The sequence below is a fragment of the Thermobia domestica genome, chromosome 12 (assembly GCF_964235325.1).
Source record: "Thermobia domestica chromosome 12, izTheDome1.hap1.1, whole genome shotgun sequence".
NCBI classification, from domain to species: Eukaryota; Metazoa; Arthropoda; class Insecta; order Zygentoma; family Lepismatidae; genus Thermobia; species Thermobia domestica.
This window is the reverse complement of record NC_137465.1, coordinates 38120913-38144112: the sequence shown is the minus strand read 5'-3', so window position 1 is coordinate 38144112 and position 23200 is coordinate 38120913.

Genomic DNA, 23200 nt, shown 5'->3' with positions numbered 1-23200 from the left:
AGCGCTCGGCCAATTCGAGAATTTTAAAAAAAAAAATGAGAGATAACCAAGTCTCCTATCAAGACAAAACCAACACTTAAGTACACAGTAATCACTATTTTTGTTTTCGTGTGACGCTAGGAATATAATATAGGTTAATGAGATATGAATGGTTAATCAAATGTATTCTAAAATAATAAGATTAGGTTCTTGAACTTAATCTTTTATTTAACTGTACAACTAGCCCAAAGAGATAAGGCATAATTCAATCGAACAAATCGAGGTGACAAAAAGTTATATGCTTCAGGATAAATTTTCGGGTGTAGTTTTCGAAGAAAATTCATTGTTTGTAGCCTTAAAATATGTAACGTTCGTTGCCAATAATGGATAAAAATGAAAATGAAAGTATATCACGGTAAAACGGCTGAACGATTTGAAATGATTTTTTGATAACTACTTTGAACTGGACTTTTTTTAAAAATCATATAACATGTACTTTGATTACAAGCATATCCTAAAAGGGGAGAAGAAGGTGTCCACCATTTGTTACAGCACCTCACGGGACCATTAAGTTAGGCAGATGAAACTCGGTAATATAAAAACTTCATTAAAAAGGGTACGTCTACATCAAGTTCTTTTGAAACTTTTCGTTTTTATGAGAAAAAGGGAAAATATCTATATTTTTAGTCTCATTGAAATCTATGTAATGTGTTAATGCTGATCGCATCGCGTGAAAATGACTAAGGCGTTTGAAATGAATTTTGGTACGTAAAATGAAATGAAATCTTTGAGTTTTACGTCCCACGTTTATGCCGGTTAGGCTAAATGAGACGGTGATGATGAGTAATGAATGAAATGGTGGAATGAAGAAAGCGGGAGGAAGCGGGAGAACCCCGAGAAAACTCACTTGGCGGGGGCTCGGATCAAACCCAGGACCCCAAGCACCAGAGGTGAACGCTCTACCACTGAGCCACCGCGGCCCCATTTTGGAACGTAGTTAGTACTTATTTCTAGTTAGGTTTCCATTTTGTCACTTTGATTATCGCTTAAAAAGTGCATTCTATGGGAATAAACAGTTCATTCAATACGTTTCGGGATTACCTACAAATGAAATGACTACGATACTACTTAACGATGCCAGAAAATGACTATGATATTACTTAACCATACTAGAAAATAACTACAATGACTACTTAACAATACTAGAAACTAACTACGATGCTACTTAACGATGCCAGAATATGACTACGATACTACTTAACGATACCAGAAAGTAACTACGATGACTGCGATACTATAAAGGTAAGCAAGAAAGTTCTTCGCTTTTTGTGGGGGTCTGTGTTCAATTAGCCCTCACACCGTAAGTTGAATGCGCTTCGAGATAAGGCGAATATCAGTTGTTGGTGTTGATATATCCATCATATTACCAGGTTGTGGCACTTCAGTTATACTGTGAACTTGCGTAAGGACAGAGTGAACATGGGACCTCCACAGAGCGTCATAAGAGCTTATATACTGTACGAGTTCAAACTGTGGTCAAACACCACTGCACGGGGCGAAAAATATGCCAGCCCTTTGTGAGGGTGTCGTGGACAATGCAGCAGTGGTTTAACAAGTTTAAGGACGGTGACGAAACACGCGATGACGCAACACGTACCGGAAGATCAACGCATGTAGAGAAATGAAGATCTGGAGGCAACAATTGAATCGAACAGTGGCCAGACATATGAACTGGAACAGGAACTGGAACTACATTTCAGTGTGAGATGAGAAACTATTCGACAGTACTTCCATCAACTTGGGAAGCATTACAAGTTGGGGCAATGTGTCCCACATGATTTTACTCAGTGCTAGAAGGGAACGCGAGAAGACACGTGTGCTTCTTTGCTGTCTCGTTTAAGCAAGGAGTCATTTTTGGACAGGGTTTTGACATTTGATGAGAAGTGGGTCCTGTACGAAAGCTCCACGGAGTCGAAATCATTGGTTAGCATTCTATGAACCGGTTACAAAAGAGCTGAAACCAGGACTGCACTAGAAGAAGGTTCTCCTGTGTGTTCGGTGGACTGCTCACGGCATCATGTATCAGGAAATGCTGGTCAGAGCATCTGCATTGTACTGTTAGCAGTTCAGCCGTGTTCAAGGTAAAACTCAAAACTCTAGAGGAGCCAGCACTTCTGAATGGCAAGGGGACCTCCTGTACATGAAAACGCAAACAAGTAAGCTCCACGTGGCTAGGATGACCCAGGTCACCATTCTTCTTCTTGGATGAGAAGAACTATTGCATCCGCCATTCCCCCCGGACATTTCACTGTCCAATTATCACCTGTTCCATCTCTTGGACAATCACCTTAGAGGAGGCCAGTTCAAATCCCTAGTAGAGGTGCCAAATGCACTTGATACCTTCTTCGCTTCAAGGTCCACCAAGTCTTACCGCGATGGAAACCACGGTCTTCCAGAACGTTGGCAGAAGGTCGTCGATGCTGTTGGGACTATTTTTATTTTCGAATTACATCTTAGGTGACATATCGATGTTCAAAGGTGGTGGATGATAAAGGGACAAAAATTTCTTAGTTGCCTTTAACGATGCCTTAAAATTACTACGATATCTACTTAACGATCCCAGAAAATGACTACGATGAATATGATACTATTTAACGATGTCAGAAGATGACTACGATACTACTTAACGATGGCAGAAAAATTATCGCAATACTTAAAATTCAATGGGATCGAGCTAAAACAGCTGAAGAACTTGCAGCATAACGTGAATCGACGTTAACCTAATACTTTGCACCATTATAAACAAACAGAGAAAATTAGGTGCTAGAAAAGATCTTTAATCTAAAAGAACTATCGGTTAAAATGGCATTCCTTCAACATGTACTTAAACTATGCAGCGAAATTAAATCTATCATTAAGTTATACATAAAATGTGGTAGTTAGGAATCAAACTTTTTGATATTTGGAATATAACAATCGTACACATTGAACGGGTACATTCATGTATCATACGACCACTAAAGATAATGGAAAACATAGTGTATGTAGAAGAGAATTTCCTGTTATGAAAGTATAATAACTAAGACAAAACACAAAATTACTAACAAAATATCATCTGTTGCAAGGATTGCTTTTTACACTAACATGTATAACCCTTACATAGTGAATCCTAATACTAAAAGGGTCAATTCAGCATAGAGTACATAATTTTGCAAAAAAAAAAAAAAAAAATGTTACTTAACTCATGGAAAGATTATTACACAACTAACCGACTATTAGAAAACATAATCATGTAGGATGTTATTTATATAAAGAAGCTGTATTATTATATGCATAGTATATAGTACATAAACATGTTCTGCATGGTTAAGTTAAACCTAAACTATTAAAATATGTAATGATATGTGACGGGTCTCTAGGATGTTCATTATTTCTATTTCATTATACAATCCATTTACAATAATAAAATAAATATTCAGAATACAATTTGTATGGAGACTACGAGGCGGTATCGCAAAGTAGCCTCCGATTGGTCATTGTGCAGTTGCCAGCGCTACCATCTTGGTACAGACGTGTGCGGTAGGTCAATCTACATCCAGCCGTGGTACAGTGAAGGCTGTCTGATCACTAGTTCCACTTTTGTAGCGTCTCAAAATGTGTGTTGTAATAGAAAACCCCGCCAAGTGCAGCTATTCGTCGGAAACTTTGTGCCGAGTGTGGACCAAGTATTATGAGTGAAGGAGTTGTTTGTGAATGGGTTCTTTCATTTAAAAGTGGACGAACAAATATTCATGACGAAGAGAGGAGTGGCAGGCCATCAGTAGTCACTGGTGAATCGTTCAGAAATTGATGGAAAAGTTAGTAAAAATGGACGTTTCACAATCTCGGAGCTTACTGATGAATTTCCACACATTTCCTGGACAGACCAGTCTAGGATATATAGATAACCTCAGTATCTATATGACGTAGTGATACTGAGGTTAGGCTACAGGAAGGCTCAAGGCACAAGCAGGAGGTTATATGCTGATGGAATTCCTAAGCTAGTGCAGAGATAAGTGCTTGAATGATTACGGAAACTATGTTGAAAAAGAGAGCAAAGAAATAATTTCCACAATCTAATAAATTTTTCTCTTCAAGTGTTTCTTTCTTTACCATTCAGAGGTTAATTTCCTAACGGCCCACGGATGTAAATTATGGCGGCCCTTAACATATTGTAAGATAGAGGGCACGATTATCTATGTATTAAAATGCTACGTGTATATGTTTGGGACCAAATCACTCAGATAACGAGATTTCGGAAACCATAAGCTCTAGAAACATGTTGGTTTCGTTTGTCAGTTCCAAATTTTGTGTAAATTTGCCGGTTCTATTAAAATTTTCAAAAATCGTACTCTTATTTTTCTACCCAATGTTTTATAGGTCTTTTTGATCCCATAAGATTTACATTGTCGTTAGGACGTTACAAAGGTAAACAAATACCGAGACGGAAATTTGAATTTTTATCAGCCTATCATTACCCGTTTAAAAGAGAAAACTTTGGCTTTTTTTAAACAAAAATTACATATCTTTTTCTTTCAAAAAATGAAGTGATTCATTCTGCTTCGGATTACGAAAATTATGCAAATATCTCAAAACATAATGTTAAACACGAAAAATCAATCCAATTCTGGATCACATACATTATCAGCTAATCTATATCACGGCGAGTTTTATCTTTTTGTTTCAGAATAATGTATCAGCGGGAATGTTTTACCTAGAATATTGAATTTCCTTAGAGAGATCACAAATCTCCAATATCTTTCTGAGGTTACTAGTTATTTGCCATGAGTCTCAAGCGAGCGTCGGGTGCAGGAATGTATAGATACGATACCGCTGTCGTTTTATCCACTCCCTTTATGACATCTTGCGTTTGTGTCTGTAAAGGGACATGTACAGATATAGTGAGGAACAGTGGTGGATGTGACAGAACAGTGGCAGGGGGCCAAGGCCACCCACTTTTTTGAATGACAAAATTATTAAAGATATTATTTACATTTTTTGAAAATTTATAGTGAATTCATGATATACCTATTATAGTCCGAGTTCTGGCTGTTCCCCAGTTTTTTCTTCTAGAACCGCCACTGGTGAGGAAAATGAAAGGAAATTCATAAATTCTGGCTGTTTCCCAGTTTTTCCTTCTAGATCCGCCACTGGTGAGGAAAATGGAAGGAAATTCATGCTCACATTAGAATGATGTGCTGGGTAAATAGCAGAGATTCAGCTAGTATTGCATTAAATTTCAAGATCCTAGTTTAAAGTAAGTACACAATTGGAGTATATTTATTGTCTAATAGCCTATGTGTAAAGTTGATAAAGGCTCTTACATTGTATTTACAATCGGTTTACCAATTTATACTGCGAGGCGCATTTCAAAAGAAAGGGCCGATATTATATTATAACCAACTGGCAATAGTGATCGGATCACGCTTGCCCAGTAACATCACTTGGTCCATTGGCTATGAAACAACCATAGTTTCGCTAGTCATCTGTTTCTTTTCGTGTGTGCTGGAACGTGTTAAAATGGCTGCGCGCATACACAATCCCGCCAGGTACGAGGTCCGCTCTCTAATTAGATTTCTTCTTGCTAAAGGACAAAGTGCTGCTGAAATTCATAGAGAATTGTGTGCAGTGTACGGCGACAGTGTAATGAGTGAATGAAAGATACGGCAATGGTGTCATGCATTCAAAGAAGGCCGTACAAATATGCACGACGAAGAGAAGAGTGGAAGACCAAGCATTCAGAATGACGACTTAGTGCAGCGAGTGAATGAAAAAGTTAAAGAAAATCGTCGCTTCACAATTACCGCTCTACACACCGAATTTCCAGAGGTTTCACCAACAACATTGTTTCGAATTGTTACAGAAGCATCAGGATATCGGAAATTGTGTGCCAGATGGGTCCAAAAAATGTTGACAGGCGTCCACAAACATAACTGACTGACTGAAGCAGTTGCATTTCTGGATCGCTACGACAAAGAGGGTGATGAATTGTTTTACCCACATTGTTATAGGTGACGAAACAAAGTGACTATCACCTTTTTCTGTATCTAAAATAGTGGCTTTCATCTCAACGATTTGAAGAACCTGCTGAATGGAAAACGGCAGTGTTGAAGTGGCTGAACTTCCAGGCGGCGAACTTCTATGCAGAGGGTATAAAAAAGCTTGTGCCACGGTACAGAAAGTGCTTGGAAAATAATGGTGACTATGTTGAAAAATAAAGTGGATATGTACTTCCTTTTTCCCAATAAAACAGTGTTGCTAAACTTACTTACCTGTTTCCAATTAAATATCGGTCCTTTCTTTTGAAATGCGCCTCGTATTAGGCATATAACAATAAAACCGTGTCGGAAATTCGAGACTTGGATGCAAATAGTGTTGTCTGCTTGACGGAAACGAGAGAGAAATTATTGTTTCTGATGTCGTTTCAAATTTAGAAATACAGTTCTCTTTTCATTTTCGATATGACATTTAAGATACTCACCTCGTGAGCAACATTATTCAAGAGTAGAGGCAAGGTGGCCAAGCTTTTGCTTCTCTGATGTACAAATATAGTCGTTTCATAATATTTGATAGAGAAAAATATCTACATAAAATCGGATAAAATTAAATCTCTAATTACGGTAAAAAAACACTCGGATAATGATACTAGTGACTTGTGGATTTAGTTCTGATGAGGGTGAACTCGACTGACATGTGACTGTTACATAAAACCTACATTTTGACTTACGTAAGACGCGGATTATACATATCGATTCTAGACTTATGTGTGTGTGGGTTCTGTGTGTACGGGGGTTGGATGTTACCCCCTGCCTTAGTGTATGATACAATTTGCTCTGTCCTCAAAACCAGTTCGTGTCTACCGTTTCATACACTCCCTCCTCTTCTTCACCTCTCAGTACGCTTGTTTTCTTCTATTGATTTTCCATTGGTCGTCCAAACAGGGTGGTCATTACTTTCTATTGTTCTTTGGGATTACCGCCAAAGCTTTTTGGTTATGCAAAGTAGGTTCCCCTTCTCTTTTGCTATTTCCTGATGGCTGTGGTCGCAGTTCACAGCACGCCAACGCATGTATATATATATATATATATATATATATATATATATATGGATAGAGAGAGAGAGAGAGAGAGAGAGACCGAGACAGAGAAGGCTTCTGCTAAGGCAAAGGACTAGGAGAATCCTTGGCAAATTGAACGCGGAAAGGATTTGCTCACAGAAACACATAGCCCTTACCTCTTGGTAATACTCTGCTTCGGTTCGTCTTCTTCTTCTTCTTTTAACTCCTATATCGTTACGTAACAAAAATATTGTTGCATTTGCTTTGAAACTTGTTACTTTTGTGTTGGTTACTGTCACATTAACCATAGATCAATTGCAAAGTAAACTTTGAATCATTTATCTATTGTAACGTATTATACCCGGTATTTCCACTTAGACCTAGGATTTTGCAAACAATTGATTTAATAGAGAAAAGAAAAAGAAGAGTTGAGAACTCTTTCAGAAATATCTAATTTTTCTTAGCTTTCTCTGAGTGGAGATATAAATTTTACCCAATTGTACGTTATTGTATAAGCATAACATAACTTAGTTTGCTTACAGTATCGAAAGTGCTAAGAATAAAATATCTTCCCACAATATGAACAGAATATTTATTAATTTTATAACCTACAGTCATGATCAATATAATCTGCCCACTCACCTCTGTTGGAAAGCCAACTTGGAGCTACAGAACAGGAATATCTCACATATATATTAATTCAATCTCTGTTGTATAGTGGCTACAAAATACTATCGGATTTTTATTATTTTACAGGATTTTGCTGTTTTTTTTAATTCATGCAGTTTTAAGCTGGAAATAAGTAACTTTTTTAGGCGGGACAATCCTCAGTTCAAATTGATGTCCCACTATCGAAGAAATGATTTCCGAAACACTCTCTCTTGTCCCGTTTTGAGCATTAAGGCCTGTAGAGCTAAATAACATGACGCATGCAGAGCAAGTGTTAAGTCCATTCTATGTGCTAAAATGTCCACCGAAAACGAGATTTAAAAATACACACAAATATGAAACTTACTTCAATTAAGAAGTACACATTTTCACATCTAATTTTAATCAATCTGGTTTATTTTCCAAGGAACGTAACACATAGTGTTTTGGTATATTTTCAAACATAAATTGAGTTCGAAATGCGTTTCTTGAAAAAATATCAAACACATTTACAAAATTATACTACAATACTATGTAAAATAGTACCATATTTGCACTGCTAATAGTAAAGATATTCGTCAACACTTTTGCCAAGTAAAAGCTGTAACCGGAAAAATATTTTCAAATATTCTATCTCACATTCAATGAAATGTTCTAAAAATATGAAAAAAAAACAACGAAAAATTGACTTTTGTGCATACTCAGGGCCGGATCTTGAATTCTGCGAACTACGCGTTCGCAGGAGGCTCCGGCGCCAAACCGCAAAAGGAATTTTGTGTTGTAAATGTAAATATTTATTAGAGAAAATTTTATGATGAAAAATTTCCAAATAGTTTAACATAAATATTGTACAGACTGAGATACAGAAAAAATATGTGAAAAGGACAATAAAGTCGACTCTTTGTCTAGTTGGCTATAAAACACCCCCTTGACAATTGAAATAGGCTCATACATCGATTGACGCCAATGCCACACTCATAAGTCATGCTAGTTCGAGGAAAATTTCCGGCGGCGCACAGTGGGAGATTTCATCAATCTAAGGGAACTTTATTCAATTTTGCGACCATGCAATATAGGAAAGAATACCTGCGATATAGGTAGCTAAATATGCCATTGGTATGAAATTGTCATGAGTTCGGGCGATGGTCGTGTGCAACGGTTGCAAATGTGGCCTGAAAAGAGGCAACGAAGTGCACGCGCGTAGAGCCTACGACAGGTACGCTTAATACTAGCAGTACATTTGACTTGTGTCCTGCTGTGCTTACACAGAGTGATCAGTGCAGTGCTGTAATAGTATTGAGGGTTTCCGAAGGGAAGATCGAGCACTTGAACTTTGCATTCCAGTTTAGGGTTCTTGGGGGATAGCGTGGAAAAAAGTGTGTGTGAACGTGTGGAAAAAATGTTATGTGAGAATTAGAAACAAGGTTTTAAGTAGGTGTTCTGTGGTGTTCAGCCTCCAGATTAAGTTCACCTGAAAGCTTATTGAGGTTAGAAGTGAAAACAATCAAGAAACGTTGCGCAAAAATGTGAAGACGTAGTGTAAAAATGTCTCCCGTGTTTACATGACGAGCTATATTAGATGTGTGGGAACAACATGCGTCAACAAAGCGGTTGGAAGGTTTAACAAACTACGTAATAGAAGAAACCGGGGTAGTAGAACTTACCACTAGTTCACTAGGAAGAATAAGAAAATGTATTAATGATATACGTACTGGTTAAACGGGACAAAGCCCGTCGGCATCAGAAGAGGTTGATAGAAGACAATGCAACGTGGTTGGAAAATGAAGTGGACTTCAACATAGCGCCTGTTCTGCCAACGGATACTTCTGTTGAAAATAAACGCTGTAGACCGAAAATGTACCTCAAAAGTGCAGAGTAGAAAGGTTAAAGAACATAGAATCAATTTGTTGTTCTTGCCCACACGGGGAACGAAAATCAAGAAATTTCCAAGCGCTGCAGTTCCGGCGAAATTATCAGAAGATAAAGCTTTAGCGTTACTATTTGATGCGAATCTTTCGAAAAATCAGTAAAATGTCGTGCGTGATGAGGCAAAATAAGCAGGCTGTAAAATGTATCCATCCTATGATAAGGTTATAGATGCTAAGTAACATTTTTATCCAGATGGAATAAAAATCACAGAAACATCCGCTGACAAACCGGTGCAATCCCTTCTTGATGATACTATAAGAAGACTCAATAAAACACCAGAAGATACGTTTCGAAATTTGTCCAATGTTCGCAACATTAACATTGTTGTTAAGGGAGACTGTGATGGTACATAATAAAGTATGTATCGCCAAAGTTTTTAGATGAGCATTCAACTGACGAGCGTTTGTTTGGTGTATCTATTGTCCCTATTCAACTGTATAGTGTCACTAACAACCGTAACTGTGTCATTTGGCAAAACTCCGCTCCATCCTCTACTAGATACTGTCATCCCATAAGTTTTGTGTTTGCAAACGAAACGGTTGAGGTTTTACAAAACGAAGTCCGGAAAATAGAAGACCAAATCGGGAAACTCACTGTAGGAGACGAGGAATTTATCGTTCGCCCTAAGATGATTTTTTGTATGATTGATGGAAAACTGTGTAATTCTGTATCCTCATGTGCGTCTACGCAAATGTGATATGTATCTGAAGCGAAACCGAAAGAAATGAATAATCTTAGTATTCCTTCTCATAAAACTGCAGATCTAAACTTTTTGACTTTCGAACTCTCTCCGGCTTATTCTTTGATACATCTTATGGAATGCATTCTCCACATTGCCTATCGCCTAGACATTAAAGGATGGCATGTACAAGGCAACGAAAATCGGATGAAAATGGAACATTAAAAAAAGAAACGTGTCCAAGCAAAATTTCGTAGTGACCTCGGACTATTGCTAGATATTTAGAAACAACAAGCAGGAAATACCAATGATGACAATATAGAACACAAGTTTTTTCGGAATGCTGAAAAATTGTCCGAAATCACTGGGGTAAATGTCGACTTATTTAAGCGATTTCCTATTATTTTAGAATGCTTATATTGTGTTTTTCGACTGATACAAATATATTTAGTGAGTGCGCTCGTTGCATTTTGGAACTGTATTTACAAGAGTATTCTTGGTATCATATCTCCGTAAGCGTACTCAAAGTCCTATTTCACGGGAGAGTATTCTACCTATAGGCTAGCTTCCCGAAGAAGCACAGGAAGCTTGAAACAAGGACAATAAGAAATATAGGGAACTCTTTATAAGAAAATTATCTAGAGTGAATACCAACACGGATTTAATTCATAGATTGCTCATTACTTCTGATCCATATATTGGTAGTAAACGTGCTTCTGCCAAAACCAAACGTTCAGACATAATGTCCGAGGTACTACGATTGTTAAAATTGCCTTATGTGAATGATTCCTCTGATCATTCCGAAAAGAGCAGTGACTAAGACTAAGAACTTACTTTGCCGTCAGTTTTGCGTACACGCTGACTCTTGTTTATTGTCCTGACTACCTAGTGTAATGCACTATCGTGTTTGCCTTTCTCACACATGTATTACTTCTTTGGTAAATAATACACAAACAACATTCTTTATCAAAGAAATCGAATATTTCAATCGAATAGAACGTCAAAACCTGCACCATTCAAATGTGCATCATATATTGAATAAAGTTCCCCTAGATTGATGAAATCTCCCACTGTGCGGCGCACGAGATTTAGGAAATATTTTTTTTTTTAAAAAAAAAGAGTAGAAAAGTGAGATTTTACGAATATGAGATAAAATGTAGGGAATGTAGCTTTTCAATAGATGTTATATTAAGCACTACGGCAGGACAACTAATGACAGCGGCAACTTTCCACAATCCTACCATATGCACAAAATACAAATATAAAATACTCTTCATACCTCTCCCAACAACCCTTCAGCGACGTTGCTAGAATATGTCATTGCTAAATATGTCTTTGAAATGGGGATGTATCAGAAACAAAAGGAAATCAACTGCACGTGTTGCTTATGAATGGGGTGGCATTATCACAGTAAAAAGAATTGTCTTCAAACGTTCTCCGCCTTTCATAAACAGTGTCCCCGCATAGTGGTTCGGTTCAGTTGAGAAAGGTCAGTATAAATGAAATGCACATTATCGAAATTCGAGCTACTATTTGCTGTTCATTGTTTGTTTTGTTGTCCATTGGTCTCGGGAGGGGGGCGAATACTAAGAAAAGACGGACAGTACGAATGGAATTTTTGGTCATTTCTGAGGGAAATTTTAACCCAAGTTCCTAGAAATCGATGAACACTGCTTAATGATCCCTTTGTTAATGTCTATTCGACATTAACATTTTAATGTCATTCGTCAACATTTTAGTTTCTATCCTGAGTCATTTTGTTTTAGCTTTTCTTTTATTTATAAGGATGTGTGTTTTCACTTAGTACGACGTACTTTGTTTTTCATGTAATAGTAATGGCCGACAATAAGAAACCAAGTGCAGCATTTTATCGGAAAAGTACGAAACTTGAAGATGATGAAAGGCAACCGAAGGCTCTAAAAAGTTTTTTTTTCTTTTTCGACTTTTGGACAAAATTTCCAAAAGGTGATAATCATACAAATGTTGAGTTGGGACAGTTGGCAATACCAGTTACTGTTAGTGAAGCATTTGTAAGTCGGCAAACTTAACCCCTCTTGCCATTTGAAACTTTTGAGCTGGGCCTCACCTGGGATCCTGTGAGGGCCCTGGAAAAACTTTTTAAATTAAGTCGTTGTACTTTGAAAATAATGCCACACTTTCTTTTCTGTTTTCACATTTGTCTTGCCGTTTCCAATTTATAGAGGTGGCGATGGACTCTTCAACTAAGTTGTTGTTTACAGTTTGACCTGCCGCTTTTTCCAGAGGATTGTCGTAGATAGTCAAGATTTACTTCATTTTCTTTCATTTTGCAACAGCTTTCAAACGATGTGCTACTTAACACCCCCCCCCCCTTGGCGTTTAAAAATTTTGAGTTGGACTCCGTCTGCGACCCTGCAGGGGACCGTGAGGCAAACTTTCTTATCCCAAAAAGTGTGTCCTTGAAAATGATGGGTTCCGTTTACCCAACGGTTTCCAAACAAGTGACCCAGTTTAAACTATTTTGCCAGCTTTGTAGCTTTTACATTACAAAATATGTTGTAACTCACGATATCCCGCCGGTGTCACGTATAACTTTGGGATTCGTCTACTTATAATATATCAAATGCAAACATAATTGTCTCGTTCGAATCTCAGCGGAGCCACTTCGTGACCCTCCCATGTCAGAAGACCATACGAGGTTATATGAGTCAGAAACGTCGGATTCTCAAAGCTTACATTACATCAAGCCATGTAAATTAACCACCGAATTATTTAAGGACACGATCTCATTTGTAACCCGGGTTCGATTCCCGGCGGGAGCTCATGTGTTTCGGATTCTACGTTAATCAGTATGTCCCGTCTCATGCAGCCTGGATGCTGAAAAGGACGTTAAACTTAAAATCAACTCAACTCAACGATTTCATTGGTAGGTAATGGGAACTGTCATGTTCCAAAGTAAATATATTGACATGAGTTAAGGGTGAAAACAAAATAAACAATTGTTTTTTAATACATAGTGAGGTGTTTAGAAAACTTGGCGCCTAACAGTGTCATAATTGTCAAAATTATGATTATGTTATCTGAGCAACTTATGGAACAATACCATAGCACATTCAAAAGACCCGTGAGCCTGTCTCATTACTGCATTTATTAAAAAAAATCAGAGTATATCACATGTACTTGTACAGTTGTTTGCAGTCGTACTTGTACAGTCGTTTGGCCTTGATAACTGCTTGCAGTCTCTTGGGAACGTTTTTAACACACTTAACAGTCACTGAGGAGGGAATTTTATCCCACTCCTCTGCCAAAGAACTTTTCAGGTCAGATGCATTAGAAATCACACTTTTTCTAATCTACTTCTCAAGATAACTCCACAAATGTTCAATTGGCTTCATGTCAGGAGATAGGGGAGGTGTATGTAGTTGTTTAGATTAATTGTACAGAAGCCACAGATTAGTAGTTTGAGCTAGTAGTTTCCTTTGCGGCCCGCACGGTGGCTCAGTGGTAGAGCGTTCACCTCCGGTGCTTGGGGTCCCTGGTTCGATCCCAGCTCGTGCCGTGTGGACTTTGTGGTGGACAAACACCGTGCTCGTGGGGTTTCTCGGGGTTCTTCCATTTCCTCCCACTTTATTCATTCCACCATTTCATTCATCTCTCACCATCACCGTCTTCTTTAGCCTAACCGGCATAACCGTGGGACGTAAAACTTAAAGATTTCATTTCATTTTTCCTTTGCGGCCCATGTTGACAGGGTTGACTGTAGTACTCGCTCAGCAGTTCAGTGAGTGCACCAAGACCGTTGTGGCCGGAGTGACGAGACATCTACCGTCACTCGCTCCTACCCTTTCCTTCCCCGCGTAGCAAGCGAACCGAGATTCGCCCAGAAACAAGCACACTTCCAAGGAAATGCTGGGTGTATGAATACTTGTTTGGGACCTTAAAAGTGTTTATTGTTGTTTTATATTTTTTTCTAGCAAATGTTATACTTTTGTTGTGGATTTTTTGTATGGAATAAATTCCTGGGCCATACTGAGCAACAGTGTTATTTTCTGCAGGCATTTCATACGAAATAGCGCTTCAATGGCGCAATTTTTACAAAATTACGAGGTGTACGACTAATTTATGGACTCACTGTAGATGTAACCCAAAACCCAACAAACAGCTCTTATTAGAACCAACAGGAGACTCACCAGTAACAAATAGAATTTACAGCAGAAGCGCTTAACAAAGAAATAAAAAACTGGATCAAGCAAGAAATAGAAGAAGCAGCAGACAAGATCATAACCTGGATGACGTACACTCATGTCCAAAATGATTGTAGCATATCTATAACCGTATTCTTTTAAGAATATAATTTGATAATGATTTTGCAGTGTCCTTCAATATTGATACTATGTGTATAATCGGAAAATGTATATATATGGTAAATTTTATAGGAAAAGAATTATAAATACGAAAATTAGAGTGAGTAAAATAAGATGTTGCAAAATCGAAAAGAAAGTTTTATTTTCGTTTTATTCTTCTTACTGCTCTTTTGGCATGAAATTTTCACATAGGATACATGTCTTTGCCGATTATACACATACTGACATTTTAAGAAATACCGGGAGAATTCGTTATCAAATTATATTATTGTAACAACATATTTATAGATATGCAACAATAATTTTGGACATGAGTGTACATACTAAACGCCACAACAATAAAAAAAACCTAACAATAGCCTTGCAAAACCGTATCCAAGAAGATATTTAAAAATACAGTTAATACAATTCAAACCACAACAGGGCATCTTTACATCACACGAGCTTTTGCAGAAACAGCGCGCTGAAGTGAAGGAAGGCAGCGGATAAAGCAGCTGAGACTGATGCAAACAGATGACGACCAGGCGAGACCATAGACAATGATTACCGACTTGCATGGTTAAAAATATAACAGATGTCCTACTAACAATACACCCCTTCGCTACAGATAACACAGATTTGCATAATAATTAACATATATTAAGTTAGGTTATGCAATATAACAGATAATTTATTAATTTATTATTCCAGACATGTTTACATGGATTTTTGCCGCATCTACTGTGTGGTTATGGTATGTAACTCGCCTATTGCATGCAGCATGACCGAAAAAGATTTTCTTTTCAGGTTCCCAGGGATTTATTTTTTTTTATCTGCCTATCAAAATCAAAATATCTCTTCTTAAGCGCCCTCCTATCTTCTATTTTACCCTTCTTTTTTTCTATCTACACAACTACAGATTCGCGTGTAAATGTCTTCCGGAAAGGTAGAAACCGCGGTACACACACTGCCCCGACAGATGCTTTAGTTTACTAACTGCCTGTAAGGAAAGGCATATAGACAGATGGTTGATGCCTTACTCTCTGTCAGGACGCGGACTTTCCTGAGGGATATCCTTATTTTTATTTTTTCCGTTTTTGCTTCTGAACAGCTATCATTCTCGGCTGGTAAATCTTTAATCTAGCTTGCCCGGAGCTCTTGTAGATATCCAACCCAAGCCTCTTGTTTGCTTCAGTACTCTAGGCTTTCCTTCCTTCCGCTTAGCTTGCTTCGGAGCTGTGCGACTTTTTAACCCTCTCTCTGCTTGCTTCGGAGCATTCGCTATTCCTAATCCCTTTCACCTAGCTTTCTGCGGAGCTCTATGGAGATCCTGCCCTAGGCTGCTTGGACCTTTCTCTACCTTGCATTAGAGAAATTACATAATTGTAGTATTACTCTAAAATACTGTTTATAGAAGAGTTTTATAATAAAAAAAAGGAAATGGGAGTCGATTCCGAACTATAATTTACTCTACCAAATATCTACCTTTTTCTGCGCAAACAGAACTTAACAATATATTCCTGTTTTCTTGTGTATTAAATAAGGCATACATTTAAACTTAATGGACTCCAGATGGTGTACATATTTTGCGAACTATGGTTGCAGTTTATCAATATGTATTCTAGTGTGAGACGTAAATATGCACACAACACATTACACGGAATTTAAATCTCATTAGTGTTCCTGAACTCACTTTCCAATCTCATTACAAACCTGAGACTTTTGTGAACGTTATTTGTAACCTCCTCCAGGTAAATATTAAACGAAAGCTTTTATCTTATTGACACACGAGGTAAGTTGTATAGTAGACTCTCTGATTCACTAGTATCGATGTAACATTCAAATTACAAGAATGTTTTTCTTTCTTAAGACATTACACGACACTCTTCGGTATTTAACGATACACTAAAACTCTTGATTATCCGCAGCCTTCTTTTTCTTCTATGCTGCGAAGGTTGTTTAATAACTCTGAAACAAAATGTTCTTTTTTTTTTTAAAAAAAAAAAACTTGAATCACAAATAAAGGAGAGGTGTTTTAACACAAAAAAAAACAAAACCAAATAAAGTTGACCCTACTTTATGAAGTGAAAACGTAAACCGACGAAAGACCCTGCTCAGAGCTTATGGAAATCCGGTTTCCGTTAAATTTGATGGTATTCCAGTATGTTGTGTATTTTGGTCCCTTGATGAAAAGTCACAATGGACACGGAAACCCCACTGCTGAAAGAAGAACTTTCAAAGAATCGCAATCATTCTAACTTCAAGGTTTTCAGATCACTTATATATATATATATATATATATATATATATATATATATATATATATATATATATATATATATATATATATATATATATATATATATATATATATTCTAGTCAGTTATCTGAAAACCTTGCAGTTAGAGTGATTGCGATTCTTTGAAAGTTCTTTGTGGAGGGGTTGGGTATGGGTGAGTGTGTTTATGTATGTATTAGGGATGGGCAAAACCGGTTCGGTTTTCACCGAAACTGATTTCGGTGAAAACTTTTGGAAAACGCATAAAACTATTTCTGTGGAAACGGAATCGGTTTACCGGAGAACAACAAAACACTTCTTTCAGAAATAGAACCAATTCTGGGGAAAACCGGAACCGGTTTTGAAGAAAACCGAAACCGGACCCGTGAAACACCGAACAGGTTTCGGTGAAAAACCGGTTTTATTTTTTTTCAAAAACCGGTTTCGATTTTCTAAAAAAAACGAAAACAGAAAGATCGGTTTTTATACCCACCACTAGTATGTATGTAATCCCCTTCGTCGGAAGTATCAAGTAGGGGGATAGTTCTAAAGTCACCACAAGGAGGCGAGCGCTTTTCCACGGACAACCTGCACTAAGAGCGCCATCTGTAAAGCGTTACATAGAGATGCGCTAGGACCTAAAAGTGTACCCTCGTTGCAGCAATCGACGGCGCTTCTCGCAGCGATTTCCGAGCAGAAAAGCAAGGTGTCTCGCCTTATGGCAGAGCGACTAGTGGGCACGTCAGCAAGACTTCATCAGCTATTTTCATAACCACCTATAGGATTCCTTAAATTTTTTTTTTCAAACACCTTTTCTTCACTGACCGAACTATGTACCCATTCAAGTTTAGCGATTGGTGTGTCGCAAGTCAAGTGTCTACGTGGCTTTCTAGAAGGCGAATTCAAAAGTATTGATAGTTTATTGTGGTTGAGTGTAAAATAGTAAAACTTTTTAAATTGCTCATAGACAAAGATGTTTTATCTGCAATGATTTATATCCCCAAAGTACTATGGGTTTGATAAGTAATAACGATTCGGATTAAACACAGATTACTTTACGCCTCCGTCGTGAATTGAATTATCCTCCAGTTGAAATAAATGCACCTTCTAGTGTTTGTATTAATTTAGTGCAGTAAACGAAGCTCAAATTTTAATGAAGGAACAAATTAGTAACAAGCTGAAACTTGGCACAGATGTTGGGAATGACGTTCTAAACAACATACTCTAAGTCCCCAGAAATCCCACATGACTTTCGCCGCCATATTGGAAAATAGCTACTGGAAGTGTAAATGAACAATATCCAGATAAAAAAAATAATGTCTTAGCTATGGTTGAACATAAAGACATAAACTTAGTGTCGTATTATAGAACATAGATAACACAATATTTTTTATAGAGAAACAATTTTTCATAAAACGTGTTCTTTTAGAAATATTTGGTTTTAAATAGTAAAATGCCGAAAACTACCGTCAAACTGATTTAAAATTTTATAGAACTTAAGGAGTAAGTACTCATTAACAAGTTAAAATTTGACATAGATGTTGGTAAGGATTATTTAAATGGAATACTAAAACCCCACAACTTCTTCGTTCGCCATATTTGAAAGTGTTCAAATGTCCGAAGTAATTGAAAGACGTTATTTTGTTAAGTGAAATACAAAATCTGGAACAGGTTAAATATTTGAGAAACTGTAAATACAGTCGATCCGGAGTCAATTAGGATCAATGTTGGTGCGACGGGGGAAACATTATGAAGTGTTTAAGGTTGTCGTCCGCCATCTTGGAATCAACGTGCTTATTTTAAATGGCAACACGATCATGTGACATATTAAACAACATCCTCGTTCGAAGAGAAACCCAACGGTAAGGTTATTTTTCCAAAATTTGCAACAGTTTTGAAGCTGTGAATAGATTTATGATATGTAATGTGTGAAATGCTGTGAAATGTGCTGTGCAAAGTTTCGAAATGAAGGATATAGACAAAGTAAAAAAAAAAAAAAAAGAGCTTTGTAACATCTCACATTACGTATTCTTTAATAACCAGGAAGAGAGAAAGCTAACACACACAAGACAAATACAATCACATGACATGTTCAACATGCTCATCGTTCTGTTCTATGCACATCCTTAACCGTGCGATCCAGTGTTTGTACACTCTGCGGAGCATACTTGCTGGTATTTGCTCACACGAAATAATGATTTTCCTTTTTAGGTAGCCAATGTCATTAATTTTACACTGTTATACAATAACTTTAAAGTGTCCCCAAAGATAGAAATTCAATGGAGTTAGGTCGGGGTACTTCTGCCCACTCAGCTGGTCAATACCGACCTATTCAGCAACCTAGAAAATGTTCATTGAGCCATCGATTACATTACGACCATAATGCGGTGGTTTTCCATCTTCTTCCCAACATTGATGAAATCACCCTTCCTCTTTTAACAAAAGTGGCATAACAGTATTTTCAAGGATATCTCCATATTGTGCAGCATCCAAGGCCCCATAAATAAAAACAGGTCAAACAAGTTTATGTTCATTTCATAGACGTCGCACACTCTTCGTAGGACTTTTCACCAATAAACCCAACACAGCTGCTGATGTGTCTGGATCAGTTGCGTTTCGTTGTCGTCCTGATTGAGGTAAATCATCAACATTTCCTGTTGCCCTGAATTTGAGGATTAGTTTTCGTAGAGCACTGTCTGTCACTTTTCGCGATTAGGATGTCGCTCTTTGGAGACGGCTGTTATTGCTAAACTGCATCCTCCAGCCAAAATAATAATTTCGACTCTTTCCTCTCAAGTTAGAATCCTGTCCTTCTTACAGGAAAAAGTAAAGAGACAGTCGGTTCCCGTCTATGCAATGTTCCACACATAACAAAATTTAAGTCTAAATGATAACACAATCTATCCTAAATCCATTCTTAACTTCAAAACCGTTGCAGATTTTTTTTAAAAGCTTTACCGTAGGATTTCTCGGTACTGGGAAAAATGTTCGGTCTGGGCTAATACAAATCTTAATTAGATAGATCCATCAAAGATGCAAGGTGCAAGTAAGGTAATGGGGTGAATTGCAATATGCGGCGAAAAACTAATTCGACCTGTTTTCACTGATGGGACCTCGGATGCTGCAGAAAATGGAGATATGTTTGAAAACACTATTATACCACTTTTGCTAAAAGAGGATGATGATTTCATCAATATTGGCAACAAGATGGGGCACCGCCACATTCTGGTAGTAATGTAATCGATGACTTAATGCATACTTTTCCGGTTGCTGGAAAGGTCGGCATGGACAAGTTGAGTAGGCAGCAGGGTCCCCCGACCTAACTCCATTGAATTTCAATCTTTGGGAACACTTTAAATCTATTATCTACAAGTGTAAAATTAATGACATTGGCTATGGAGAATCATTACGGCGTGTGAACAAATATCACCAACTATGCTTCGCAAACTGCACAAGCATTGGGTCGCACGGTTAAGGATATGCATAGAACAGAATTGTGGGCATACTGAAAATGTCATGTGATTGTAATTGTCTTGTGTGTTAGCTTTCTCTCTTCCTGGTTATTAAAGAATACGTAATATGAGATGTTAAAAAGCTTCTTTTCTTTCCTTAGTCTTTATGATTCAATTCGAAACTTTCCACAGCACATTTCACAGCATTTCACACATTACATATAAATCTATTTACAATTTGAAACTTTTGCAAATTTTGGAAAAATAACCTTACCGTTGGCTTTCTCTTCGAACGAGGATGTTGTTTAATATGCCACATGATCATGTTGCCATTTAAAATAAGCAAGTTGATTCCAAGATGGCGGACGACAACCTTAAACACTTCATAATGTTTCCCCCCTCACACCAACATTGATCCCAATTGATTCCAGATCGACTGCATTTACAGTTTCTCAAATATTTAACCCGGTCCAGAGTTTGTATTTCCCTTAAAATATCACATTCCAATAGTGTTGCCACGAGACGAGACGAGACGAGACTTCAGGCTGTCTCGTCTCGTCTCGTGCAAAGCATGTCTCGTCTCGTGTCTCGTCTCAAAAAAACGTGCTCGTCCCGTCTCGTGTCTCGTCTCGAGAGGTTCTGTCCCGTCCCGTCTCGTCTCGTCTCGTTTGTCTCGTTTTGTCTCGTCTTGTCTCGTAAAAAAATATAGCAGCATACCATGGGAACGAAAGTAAAATGTACCAGGCTGCACCATGCTAATCAAGATACAACTAAGTTATTACCCAGAACAAACAAGACAAGAAATGTCACGGTCAGAGTTGGCGTGGGTCAATGAAAACTTGACCCACGACCCACTGACCCACCACCAACCGTGACCCATGACCCACTGACCCACTGACCCACCATGACCCACTCTGACCCACCATGACCCATCACCCACGGTGACCCACTCTGACCCACCAGCCACCGTGACCCACCAACCACCATGAGCCACTCTCATCCACTTTGATCTAGTCTGACTCACCAAAATCTATCGTCATGAAGTCTGAACACGATCCACGGCCTCTTCTGAACTGACTAAAGAGTTTACACTTGAAATAAAACAAGACTGACATTGTCACTAATCGGAGTTTGAATTTCTAGTCAATCGCTCAAGCACCACTCTGTTACAATAACGGTGGATCTGACCTTTAGGATATAAAAAGGTAAAGTGTTTGTCAGTGAGGAAACAGTTTGAGGTGGGGGGAAATTAGTGTGTGCCTAAAATATACTTGTACTAAGAGAGTATTGTTGCTATTCTTGCTAAGAGAGTATTCGTTAAATTTAAGTTACAAATATGCATAATTACAATTATTATGAATATTTATTGAAACGTAGTTTACCTAAGCCAAAGAAGAGAGTTACTAAAAAGTAGGTACAAAGTTGAATAACACAAATAAGCCATTAGTAATACAAGTATACATTTTCCGTAACTCGTAATTTTCCACCTTAAAACAAATCTGAAATAGGATTTATTTCCTGTTGGTAAATTTCTGGCGGTAAATCATCCGCAGTGGAATGATGTTCATCCTTCAGCCAAGAAATAACTAGCTCGTCTACTTTGAGCTTGTCTAGCGGTGGGCCATTAACATTGATGAGCAACAAGTTAGACAATGTTTGAGCACTTAATCTATTTCTAATATCAGTCATCTGTAAATTCATAAGGGGAAATCCCCGTTCGCACTCTGTTGTGGAAATTGATAATACTTCTACCCGATTTCTGCAACTTCTCATCGACAATCTACTTTTTAGACTTAAGTCTGATAACGATTTTTCTTGGTAAGATTTGAAATACTCAGCAAGAAGTATCATCTCTCTATCACCATATAACATCTTTTCCATATCGACCATGTCAGTTGGCAATGTCAACCCATGTAGAACAGAAACTTCATATACCACGCCTTTGATGGGGAATCTTGTGAATAAATTATCAATTAAAGCCTGATAAACTGATGATTTCTTATTTGTTTATAAATTTATTTTTTGTAATTACACATGAAGGTTTGATACCATTACCAAGTTCGTTCCCCCGTCTAGAAAGCGAAAGGGAACGAGGTTTCTGGAAAGTATTCAGAGGTGAATGGGAATTTCCCTCCTTCTTCAACTTCAATTACCACACTGCTGTTTGCCATGTGCCAAATTACGATGAGTTTCAGTTAAATTATCATAGTATAATTATTTCCTTGTTGAATTATCAATACTTCTCAGTGGAAAAAGGATGAAATTTCGAAGTTCCAAATCAAAGTAAGTAGACCAACGTAAAGGGAAGAAAGTAAAATTTTTCATACAATTATGCGTACAATCCAAATTTCAAATTTCCGTGTAATTAAGCTTACACTACAAATTTTATGCCTATTTTTCTCACAACTTTATGGGTTGATTACCCTGTGCTGTGAGCGCTACATATAATAAACATAAGCTTCAGCAATTATTATAGCAGAAAGCAATTTATATATGAAGCCAAGCACTGTATTTTTTGTTTCTGATTTCTTTTCTGAAATAACATCGATCGTTTTCGATCCTTTTTACAAACCAATTCACTACCAATTTTCCATGTATAGAAAGTGCGCCCCCCTCCCCACATAAAGGAGCATTTAAAAAAATGCTAGGACACATTCTGTTTATTTTCAATAAAGAGTTAATACACTTAATTTCAGCTCCGTAAGTTTAACGGCTTGCGAGATACTCATTTTGTTTCGCAAAAATTCGGATCCTCACTACATCCTTAGGATATTATGCATTATAATAAAAGCAATATAACATCCTAATTTGGATTAA